A 12,613-nucleotide genomic window follows, 5' to 3' on the forward strand; every position below is an offset into this window, starting at 1 on the left:
TCCAACAATTCCACTCCTAGGTATATACCCAAAAGAAATGAAAACATGTATTCAAACAAAGACTTGTACATGAATGCTCATAGAGGCACTATTCATAATAGTCAAAAAGTAGAAACAACCCAAATGTTCATCAACTGATGAATAAATAAGATACGCTATATCCATACAACAGAATATCTTCTAATAAAAAGAAATGAAGTGCTGATACATGTTACAACATGGATGATCCCTGAAAACATTATGCTAAGTGAACAAAGGACGACATATTGTATGACGTCATTTATATGAAATATCCAGAATAAGCAAATATTTAGAGACATAAAGTAGATTACTGGTTGCCTAAGGCTGGGGGGAATGTAGAGGGTGAGGGGATGATAGTCAAGGGTTAAGGTTTCCCTTTGGGCTGACAAAGCATTCTAAAATGGATTGTGGTGATGGTCACACAACTCTATGACTATACTAAAAGCCACTGTATACTCTGAAAGGGTGAATTTTACAATATGTGGATTATATCTCAATAAAGCTGATGTACAGAAAACATTAAGGAAAAATAAGGACATTTTCCAACTACCCAAAAAAACAAGTTTGCTACCAGCAGACTCACTAAATGAAATGCTAAAGGATGTACTTTAAAGTAGTAGAAAACTGAGCCTAGAGAGAAAATCTCAGATGACAGGTTGAACAAAGCACAAAGGAAGTAATAAATATACAGGTAAATCTATGCAAATTTATCCTGAACAAAACAACAACAATAAGGTTTTGTGGGGTTTTAAAAAAACGGGGACAAAAGGTAAATGAATAATAGGGGGAAAAAGGAGTATGAGATGTTTTGGGTGTTCTTTTTACTTTTATTTTTATTCTTATTCTTATTTTTTGAAGTAATTAAAATGTCCAAAAAATTGAGTGTGGTGATGAATGCACAATTATGTGATGATACTGCACACTTGGGATGATTGTATAGTATATGAATATATCCCAATAAAATTACATTAAAAACAACCTACTTTGCAGACTTGGAAAAGCTAGTTATCAAATTTATTTGGAAGTGAAAGATGCCTCAAATTGCTAAAAACATTCTAAAAAAGAAAAACAAAGTGGGAGGACTTATACTACCTGACTTTGAAGTTGCTTATAAAGCCACAGTAGTACTGGCACAAAGACAGAAAAACTTTACCTAAAAGAAAGGTATTTTATAAATATATATATACATATACATATACATATATATATATATATATATATATAGAGAGAGAGAGAGAGAGAGAGAGAAAGCTATATAAAAGAGAGGAAAAGAAAAATAGAATACAAAGCACAAAATAAGGTAGTAGATTTAAATCCAAATGTTCACTAATTAAATGTACACTGATTAATTGCCTTGGTTAAAAAGATTATCAATCTGAGTAAAACATAATAGCTAACTACTGAATATATAGTTTATTAAAGCCATATCTAAAATATTAGGTTATAGAAAGGTTAAAAGTCAGAAGATGGATAAAAACACATGCAAATACTCAACAAAAGGAAGCTGTGATAGCTTTATTAATATCAGACAAAATAGATTTTAAGACAGAAAGCCTTACTAGAGATAAAGAGGGTCACTGTATAATAGGTAAGAATTCAATTCACCAGGAAGATATAACTTTAAATTTGTGTAGCTCATAAATAAAATAGCTTCAAAATACATTAAGCAAGACTGACAGAATTATAAGAAGAAACAGAAAAAACTGTAAGTATAATAGAGCTTAAAATATCTCCTTCAGTAATTGATAGAGCATGTAACTAAAAAAATCAGTAATGTTACAGAAGATTTGAGTAATACAAACTTGACCTAACAGATATAGATAACACTGCACCAAAAAACTACAAAATGTACACAATCTTTTTAAGAACAAATATTTACAAAAACTGACCATGTTCCAGGCCATAAAGTCTGAACAAGTTTCAAAGAATTGAAATCACAATAACATGTTCACAAACTAAATGCAATTAAGTCAGAAATCATCATTCATTTTACATTTAGTAGTTGGCATTATAATTGTTGATGCCTTAATTTGGACACTTTTATGGCCGTACGACTGTAACTTTGTAACTTAACAAATCCCCTTTATAAAAGCCAATCCATTTCTTGTATTTTGCATAATGGCAGCATTAGCAAACCAGAACAGTAACTAAAAGGATAAAAAAGAGAGAAAAAATGTGTATCTCAAAAAAATTGCATTAAAATAAAAAGAAATAAATAACCTGGATGTCACTGAATCAAAGAAAGCCTTATGAAGGGAGGCAGAGATAAGTAAAAAACCCCAAGGATTGCTGGCAGCTACCACCAAAATGCTACCAACTTTGGGGAGAAAACATCACCTTGCTGACACCTTGATTTTGGACTTCTAGCCTCAAAACTGGGCCAATAAATTCTTGTTGTTAAGCCAACCTATTGCATGGCATTTGTTATAGCAGCCAGGTAGACTAAGACAATATCTATTCAGAAAACTATAAATCGTTAGAAGTAATTGAGGAGGAGACATAGAGATAGATATTTGAACCATAAATATGACTGGAAGACAATATTGTCAAGACGTCAATTTTTTCCTAATTGATCTATAAAAATGTAATTCCAATAAAAATTCTAATAGTTTTTTTTTTGGGGGGAAGAACTTAATAACTGAGTCTAAAATTTATAAAGAGAAACAAAATTAGAAAAAGAGACAAGATACTCCTGAAGAACTACAGGCTGAGAAGATTTGTGCTGCCAAACACATAAATACTTACTAAAATGTCACTATAATTAAAACAGTGAGCAATAGTGTATGGATAGATAAATAGACCAGTGGAAGAGAATAAAGAACCCGAAAACAAACCCATATACGGACAATTAACTTATGACATAAGTGGCATTGCAGAGCATTAGGGAAGAAGAGGCATTTTGATAACTAGTGCTGGGATATTTATATCCACATGGAGAAGAAATGAAATTTAAATCCATACATATAATGAAGAAATGAAATTTAAATCCACACACATAATCACTTTCAGGTGAACTGCAGATCTAAATGTAAAAGGCAAGACAATAAGCCTTCTAGAATATAATATAGGAGATTAATTTCATTAACCCCAGAGATTTCTTAAACTAACCTACTGTGCCAGTTTGAATGTATTATAATAAGAACCCCAAAAGCCATTATCTTTGATGTAGTCTTGTGGGGCAGACATTTTGGTGCTGATTAGATTTGGTTGGAATGTGCCCCACCCAGCTGTGGGTGATGACTCTGATGAGATATTCCCATGGAGGCATGGCCCCACCCATTCAGGGCGGGCCTTGATCAGTGGAGCCATATAAATGAGCTGACTCAAAGAGAAGGAACTCAGTGCAGCTGTGAGTGATGTTTTGAAGAGGAGCAAACTTGCTAGAGAGGAACGTCCTGGGAGAAAGCCATTTTGAAACCAGAACTTTGGAGCAGACGCCAGCCACGTGCCTTCCCAGCTAACAGAGGTTTTCCGGACACCACTGGCCATCCTCCAGTGAAGGTACCCGATTACTGATGTGTTACCTTGGACACTTTATGGCCTTAAGACTGTAACTGTGTAGCCAAATAAACCCCCTTTTTATAAAAGCCAATCCATCTCTGGTGCTTTGCATTCCGCAGCATTAGCAAACTAGAACACCTACAAAAACTACTAACGAAAAAGAAAAAGATTAATAAACTGGACTGCATTTTTATTAAGAACTTGTGAATCAAATGGCTTATAACTGCACAAAGACTTTTGGGGCACCCTGAATACAAGGAAAAGCAAATTAACGATAACCACAAAAGTCAAGATAATGGTTATTTATGGGTAGAGGTACAAAAGGGGCACAGAGGAGCCTGTGAGGGTATTGCAATGTTCTATTTCTTACCTGGGAAGTAGGTATGGGGTGTTTGCTTTTAATAAGCTGTTGTTTTGTGGGTCCCTAGAGACCATTCTCTGGCTTGGTGATCTCTATAAGGACTCACAGGGCTCAGTATATAGTAGTACTCATGGCTAAGATTTATTACAGTGACACAATAAAGATACAAAGCCAGCTCAGCAAGGGAAAAAGACCCATCAGGCAGTCTGTAAGAGTCCATATGCAGGTGTCCTAGGCTGTCTACCTCCTATGAGAAACCACTCTCTCTCCAGCAGTAAAAATGCAGCCCCATATGTGCAATATTTCTGCCCAGGGAAGTCCATTAGAGACTCAAAGTCCAGGGGTTTCATTGGAGGCTGACCACATAGGCACCTTCTGGCCACCAAATTTCCAGATCCCCAGAAGGAAAATAGGTGTTCAGTGCCCCAGGTGGACAAAACAACTTTATCAGTGTAGGAAAGATTCAAAAGCCAAGTTCCCAGATGCCAGTCAAGGGCCAACCTTGAAAGCAGGCCTTCTAAAGATAACTGTCTCAGGCCTACTATGTTAATTCATTCCTGCACAGCTGTTTATCTATGCCTAACATACAATATTTCAAAATAAAAGATATATTTAAAAAAGTTGACTAAATTATGTTAAACCCATTAAAAAATAAGCCACCAAGAAGATATTTACAATATATATTGTTGACAAATAACTGGTATGTAGAATGTAAAAATAACTCCTACAAATCAATAAGCTAGTGACAGACAAACCAACAGAAAGAGACAGAAAACTTGAACAGGCACTTCAAAGACAAAGAAAATAGATTCAACAACAAAGTGTTCAATCTCACTAATAATCAGGGAAATGCACATTAAACCCCCAAGGAAATACTACTATACAGCTATCAGACTAGCAAATACCAAAAATAGAATACCAAGTATTAACAAGGATGTGGCGCAATGGAAAGTCTAATACGTGGTGGGAGTACAACCACTTTTCAGAACAATGTGGCATTATGTAGTAAGTTTAAATATACACATATTCTTTAACCCAACGGTGTTAGTCTTAGTTACATACAGACTCATGAACATGTGTACTAGGATATACACACAAGAACATTCACAGCAACGTTAATAGCCAAATACTGAAACTAACCCAAATGTCCATCAAAAGTAGAATAGAAAAATGGGCTGTAATATAAAAATAATGGAATACTCTACAGCAACAAAAAGGAATTAACTATATCTACAATATGGAAGAACTGAGCCAAAGAAGAAAGATACTTTAGAATACAAATAGTACCATCCCATCTATAGAGTTCAAAATAGGCAAAACTGAACCATATTATTATGCCCATATGAAGGTAAATTATAAGGAAAGGCAAGGCAATTATCACAAAAATCAGGAGAACATTTACCTCTACTGGGGAGAGCAGTTTTGACGAGAAAGGTGCACTTCTGGGCTACCAGTAATGTTCTATTTCTTGCTCTGGGTGATGCTCATGTGTATGTTCACTTTATAAATAGTTTTTATATTATATATATATATAAATATTTATGTGCTTCAAATATTTATCTTGTTTCTCACAATAAAAAAATTTTAATGAAAATATTAGCCATAAATGACAGATAAAGAATTAATATTAAAAACATATAAAAAGACCTGGGCCCCAATAAAGATGGAGAATGAGACTCTTCAGGACTCTCTACCCCTACATAAGCTTTGAACAACCAGAAAGAACTGGCAGAAACATCTTTCTCAAAGCTCCAGAAAAAGTTAAAGGACTACTAACATAGCAAGCATCAAATCAAGAAAAAGGCTATGTAAGAGCAGTAAGATCTTATGGCGCCCTGGCTGGCCCCCTTCCACCCCTCATTGGCTTGCTGTGGAGCTGGCCCACGCTCCCATGAGGATCCCTGATTCCAGGCCAAGAGGGAGCAGAGTAACCCTTGTGCACATACTTGGAGAATGTATGTCTGGCCCAATGTGTCTGGTCATGGCCAGAAGAACTCACCATCCCAGAAATTGTGCTGCATGTAGAAGGCAGATCAGATCTCTCCTACAGACCAGTCAAGTCATGCTACCTGGGGCAAGGGATTGCTGGTTGTGGGGCATACAGTGCAATACTCTGGAAAGTGTTTCCTGGGGAAGAGGGGATATTCGTAACCATGTAATTTCCTACGGCCACATGCACATGCCCAAGACAAGAGGCATGAGCAGAAAGGAAGCCCGTAGCCTGCAGTTATTCTCTAATTCACTGTATGGATAAGCCCTTAAAGAGAGCAAGCACTACATGCGTAAATCAATTTGTAAAGATGGAAAAGTGGTTTATTCCCCCCCCCTTTTTTTTTTGTCTATTTCTTGGCATTCAAGGAAAGCTCTGTCTTAAAACAAACAAGCTAAAGGAACAGATGCCTCAGAGTCTAAATTCCAGCAACAATCATATCAAAATGTCCAGATGTCAACAAAAGATTACAAAAACAAAAGATTACAAAACAAAGAAATAGGAAGCAGCAGCCCAGGCAAAGGAAAAGACTAAAGTATTAGAAACCATCAACAAGGAAAAACAGACCTGGGACATACCAAAGACTTTTTTAAAAAGGTCCTAAATATGCTCAAAGAGTCAGAAGAAAATGTGGAAAAGGAACTAAAGGAAATCAGGACAACAGACAAACCCAAAAAGAAAATCAATAAAGAGATGGAAATTATGGAAAGGAACATAACAGAGCTGAGGACTACAGTAAAAGAGATTAAAAATTCCCCATGAGGTTCAACAGCAGATTGGAGCTGGTAGAATGAACCAGTGAAGTTGAATATAACACAATTGAAACCATTCAGTCTGAGGAGCAGAAAGAAGAACTAAGAAAAAAGTGAACAGAGCCTGAGGAACCTGTGGGATACCATCAAGCATACTGATATATGCATTGTGGGAGTCCCAGAAGGAGAACAAAAAGAGAAAGGGGTAGAGAGAATATTCAAAGAAATAATGGCTGAAAACTTCCCACATTAAACAAAATACACAAAATACACAAATCTAAGACACTCAAAGAACTCTAAACAATATAAACACATATAGACCCACACTACGACATATAATCAAAACTTCTGAATACCAAAAGCAAAGAGAGAATTCTGAAAGCTTCAACAGAAAAGCAAGGTGTCACACAGAAAGGAACCTTGATAAAATTCACTGTTGATTTCTTATCAGAAACTATGGAGGCAAGAAGGCAGCAGGATGATATATTTAAAGAGCTGAAAACAAAAGAATTGCCAACCAAGAATTCTATATTTGGCAAAACTATCTTTCAAAAACAAGGGCAAAATTTGGCAGGTGAACTCACTGCCCTCCCCCCTACGTGGGACCTGACTCCCAGGGGTGTAAATCTCCCTGGCAACGCAGGATATGACTCCCAGGGATGAACCTGGACTCAGCATCATGGGATTGAGAACATCTTCTTGACCAAAAGGGGGATGCAAAATGGAACAAAATAAAGTTTCAGTGGCTGAGAGATTTCAAATGGAGTCGAGAGGTCACTCTGGTGGACATTCTTATACACTATATAGATAACCCTTTTTAGGATTTAATATATTGGAATAGCTAGAAGTAAATCTCTGCAACTATCAAACTGTAACCCAGTAGCCTTGACTCCTGAAGATGATTGTATAACAATGTAGCTTACAATGGGTGACAATGTGATTGTGAAAACCCTGTGGATCACATTCCCTTTATCCAGTGTATGGATGGATGAGTAGAAAAATGGGGACAAAACCTAAATGAAAAATAGGGTGGGATGGGGGGGATGATTTGGGTGTTCTTTTTTACTTTTATTTCTTATTCTTATTCTTTCTGGTGTAAGGAAAAAGTTCAAAAATAGATTGGGGTGATGAATGCATAACTATATGATGGTACTGTGAACAGCTGATTGTACACCATGGATGATTGTATGGTATGTGAATATATTTCAGTAAAACTGAATTTAATTAAAAAAAAAAAAAAAAAAAAGAGCGAGATTAAGACATTCCCAGATAAACAAAACCTGAGGGAGTTCTTCACAACTAGACCAGCCCTACAGATACTAAAGAGAGTTCTGCAGGTTGATAAGAATGGATAATAGATTGAAGCCACATGAAAAATTAAGATCTCCAGTGAGGGAGACATGAGTAAATATAAATGCCAGTACTACTGTATTTTTGGTTTGTAACTTCACTTTTTACCTCTTACAGGATCTAAAAGGCAAATGCATAAAATGTAACAATAAATCAGTGGTTTTAGACTCAGAACATACAAACATGTAATTTATGACAACAACTACATAAAAGTGGGTGTCCAGAGGGGTATAGGAACATAGTGTATACTGTTGAGGTTAAGTCAAGATCAAAGCAAACAAGGTTGTTACAGATTAAGAATGTTAAATTTAAGCCCCACGGTAACTACAAAGAAAATAATGGAGAATATGTGAAGCTCACAGACAGAAATTAGAAAACAGGTTGCCAGGGGCAGACGGCAAGGGGAATGGGGAGCTAATGGGGAGCTAATGTATAATGGGGAGATGGAAAAGTTTCATTAATGGCAGGTGGTAAGGGTTACTGCAGTTCTGTGAATGTGATTAATCCCACTAAATGGTACGCTTGGAAGTGGGTGAGAGGGGAATGTTTATGTTGCATATATGTTCCTACAATTAAAAAAAAAAAAGAGTAACCAAAGAGACAATGACCATCAAATACAATACATGATCCTGGATGGGCTCTAACAAGGGTGGAGAAAAAGCTGAAAGGGACACTACCGGGACATATGAAAATACTGGCATATAAAACTGTAAGTTAAATTTGTTGAACTGAATAACTGCACTTAAGGTGGTCACATATGTGAATATCCTTGTTCTGAAGAAATGTACATGGCAGTAATAAGTGTTCAAGGAACATGATGTATACAATCTACACTCAAGTGTTCAAAAAATGGATTGATAGGATGACACAACAAATGTGTCAAAATGTTAAAATTGGTGGATCTGGGTATCTAGGGGTGGGTGGGTACAGGAATACTGGAGTTCTCTGAATGAGGTTTGTATTATTTTCATAACTGTCCTGTAATTCCAAAGTATTTCCTGAAAGTAATAAAAAGTTAAAAACAAAAACAAAAACACTATAGAAAGAACACACAAGTTCCCATGAACAAATGATCAGGAAAAGAAACACACAATTTACCAGAATATACCAACACTAGATAAACTTACGGAAAAAGAAGAAGGTCAAATTTTCTAATAATTAATAGCAGGGAGTACCATTTTATATCTACTAAACCAAGAAGGAGAGTGGAATATTGTGATAATGTATAAGATAAATGACAACCATAAAGACTGTTGTATAGCCACATGGAATAATTTAACACTGAAAACAAACAAAACACTAAATTATGAGTACATTATGGTTATAGCTACCTAAGAATTGTGCATAGCTAAAATTTGGAAAGGACTCACGAAAAATGAAAACAGCTGAAAAGATTGAAAGATATGATTAGGAGTACAGTATTTTTCTTGACATTGAGAATATACTTCAATAAGATAAAGGAGTTTTTGAAAATAGAGTAGTTCAACAGTTCCTTGCCATTCTAGGGAACAAAGTCCATTATTTCATAACTCCCTTCAAGAACTTCCACTATTTGACTTCTATATTTCATTCAGCTATTATTTACCTAGTGACTACTCTGTGCCAGACATCATGCTAGGCAGTGCAGTATGAGATGAACAAGACATACTTTCTGCCCTCAAGGAGCTTCTAGGCTAGTGGGAAACAGACATGTAAACAAATAAATATAGTGCAATGGGATAAGTTCTAAAATAAAAGCTTTTTTTATGGCTTCCCAGATGAAGGGAAAACTGAGGGAAATCATAGAGAAGCCTTTCAAAAAAAAACAGAATTGGATCTTGAAGGACAAGTGGGACCTTCCAGGCAGGTTTAAGGCTGTGAAGCTGGGTAGTCCATGCACTATTTGTGCAACGGCTGAGATAGAATGAGTAGGTGGCTAGTGAGGTAGACTGCTCAAAGGCCTTGTGTACGATGTTAAGGAGCTTAGACTTCATCCTACAGGCAATGGAGACTCACCAGGGGCTTTTGACATCGAGTTCCTGAGATGATTTTGGAAGTACCTTGGACCTCTTCGTTCTTTTCTTTCTTCCCTTAACAAAAAAAAAAAAAAAAAAAAAAATTACATTTTAAATATTTCAAATACCATATACAGAGGAGTACAGAAATAGTATGATACCCATGTATCCACCAACCAAATTTAAGAATTCTTATTTCTCTCTTTTAAAGATATAAAACATTTCAGATATATTTAAAATCCTACTCACTCCCCTTATCTACTTGTCTTCCCTCCCTCTTCACAGGTAATACTGACTATCCTAAAGTGGATGTGAATAATTTCACTGTGTAGTGTTCTTTTACTACACATCTAACCCTAAGGTCTGCCCAATTTGTAAACACTCACCTTCCTCATTAGTAAAATGAAGGCAATAGCTACTTCTCCCAATTACTGTGAGGATTAGAAATTAAGTACAAGATGCCAATTGTGGTGACTGGAACTGAAAGGGACTCAGGATCTAGAGATTTCATTTCATCCTGGTAGCCTATGAGCTACCTTCTGAGGGTACAGTAGCTTGGCTTAAAAAAAATGCTGGTTCAGTTTGATTCTATTTACTATTCCCCACACAGAATACTTCTCCCTCCCCCTTCTCTAATTTCTGATCTCTCACCAGTCTCTCCAATTACTGTCCCTTGATCTTAACAACAGCACAAGAGTGCTATTTATCTAGGCTGGTGGCAACAGAAGCTGTAAGATGTCTGCTCCATTTCATGCCATTAGGTATCCAGAGTTCTGTGTGGGCTAAGGGCAGATGGGGGGTATGCGAGAATATCTGATGTTGTGGAAGATGATTTAGAGTCAGACAGACCTTACTTCAAGTCCTTCCTCTACCACTTAATCGCCATATGCCCTTCGGCACAGACACAATCGCTTTGGGCTTCATTCTTTGTATCTAAAATGAAGACAATTTCACCAACTTCTCTGGGTAATGATGATAAATAGAATCCTCACTAGGCACCAGGTACTCTTTGAAGCATTTATTGCATATATTAACTCATTTAATGGTAGCAAAAACTCCAGGATGTAGAAGAGATAACTTTCCCAAATGACAGAATGAAACTGGGCCACAAAGAGTTTAAGTAACGTGTGGATAGCGACACAGCTAGTAGGTCAAAGAGTCTGGATTAGAACCCAGTCCGTATTAACCACTTCACTTCGCTGGAGAATTGTGAAGCTACAATTTTAAGATAGCGGGTGCAAAGCACATGACAAAACCCAGAAGCTCGGCTCGTGATTATAGGAGGGCATAAAAAAGATACAAGAGTTTTGGTTTCAGTTAGGAGAGAAACAGGGGTAATGGCAACACCTTGGGCTGGGAGTACCCGGTGACTATTGTGTGCCAGGTATCATGCCAGTCACTGGAGTACAGAAACGAACATTATGGGCTGCAGGCCCGGCTCTGTCACCTACGCCCTGGCGACCCTGGTAAAGTTTGCTCCCGGGCCTCTGTTTCCCCACCAGGGAAGGCGTCTCCGTCCTCCCCCCAAGGCTGCTCGCCAGACGAGAGGACTCAGCGGATATGGCTGAACTGGAGCGGGTTGCGGAGGAGCTGGCGGGGTCTGCCTCTCTGGCTCCGATTCGGGCGTCGGGGAACCGGTCCGCCGCGTTGCATTGGGGTGAGGCGGGACCGCGCGCGCCGAACTCACCTCGCCTGTAAGATCCAAGCAGGCCTAACCGGGATCCAAACTCCCCGCGCCACGAAAACTGCACCCAAGTGGCGCGCTAGCTCCTCTTCGCGCCGGAAGTCGGCGGACTCCGATTTGCTGCGTCCTGAGCGAGACAACCAATAGCTTCTCTCCTTGGCGTCTATCCCCGCCCCACCGGGCTTCTGAGGCGGGGTCGCCGTACGGTGGTGGGCGGGGCACGTAGTCTCAAAACCCAATCAGACTCCGGAGGGCCGCGGTCACGTGATCGCGACTAAGCTGGAGCTGCTGGCGCGAATTGAATTCTGACTTTGATTTGGGGTGTGGGTGTGTGTATGGGTGGTTTTTTTTTATTTAAATGTCTGTAAAGTCTTTAACTAAAACAGGGCCCTGGAACCCGGGATGTGGCGGAATTGAAAAACCCTGGAGACTGAAGGGAGCCTGAGACGTTCCAGTTCCCACAGGCCAAGCCTCCGTGCTCCCGTCTTTTTGGCTCTGACTGCTGTTTCTGTGACACTTGGGTTCCAACTACAGAGAATGTTGGTTCTGTAATCCCAGATCTTACCTTTTAAAAAGACACACACACAAACCCTGAAAATGTGGGGTTCCTTTTTTTTGGTGAAATCTGCCGATTTTTAAAGTGCAAAAACAAAACAAAACACTGCAAGCAAATAAAACAGATTACTACTCAGGCTACCCTTCTCTATAGGAAAAAGGAAAAGCAGAGTAAGGTAAGCAGATTTTTAAAGCAAAATGGCCAAGGATGAAGCAGGATAGAGACAACAAAAGATACGAGTACTCTACGAAAAGAATAATGCACCTAACACTTAGACTCAAACAATACCACCCATTGTGGTGAATAGGATCCTCTCAGAACTCACGGGGTGGTATATGGAAAAAATACAACTAATGCAAACTATGGACCATAGTTAACAGTAATATTGCAATGTTCTCTCACCA

General features: G+C 38.1%; 1 protein-coding gene across 5 annotated transcripts in view; it reads right to left on the minus strand.

Moving 5' to 3' along the window:
• BLM (BLM RecQ like helicase) overlaps positions 1 to 11,741 on the minus strand; it is a 98,929-nt gene extending 87,188 nt beyond the window's left edge. For 2 of the 5 annotated variants that reach the window (XM_037833102.1, XM_037833103.1), the window contains exons 1-2: positions 11,657 to 11,734; positions 9,971 to 10,044 (exon numbers count right to left, since the gene is read on the minus strand). The gene's annotated coding sequence lies outside the window, so the exon portion shown is untranslated. Of the gene's footprint in view, positions 1 to 9,970; positions 10,045 to 11,656 lie in introns of all 5 variants that reach the window. The other 3 variants (XM_037833100.1, XM_037833101.1, XM_037833104.1) reach the window with 3 other exon arrangements.
• Positions 11,742 to 12,613: the final 872 nt, after the last annotated feature.

The sequence above is a fragment of the Choloepus didactylus genome, chromosome 4, assembly GCF_015220235.1.
Source record: "Choloepus didactylus isolate mChoDid1 chromosome 4, mChoDid1.pri, whole genome shotgun sequence".
NCBI classification, from domain to species: domain Eukaryota; kingdom Metazoa; phylum Chordata; class Mammalia; order Pilosa; family Megalonychidae; genus Choloepus; species Choloepus didactylus.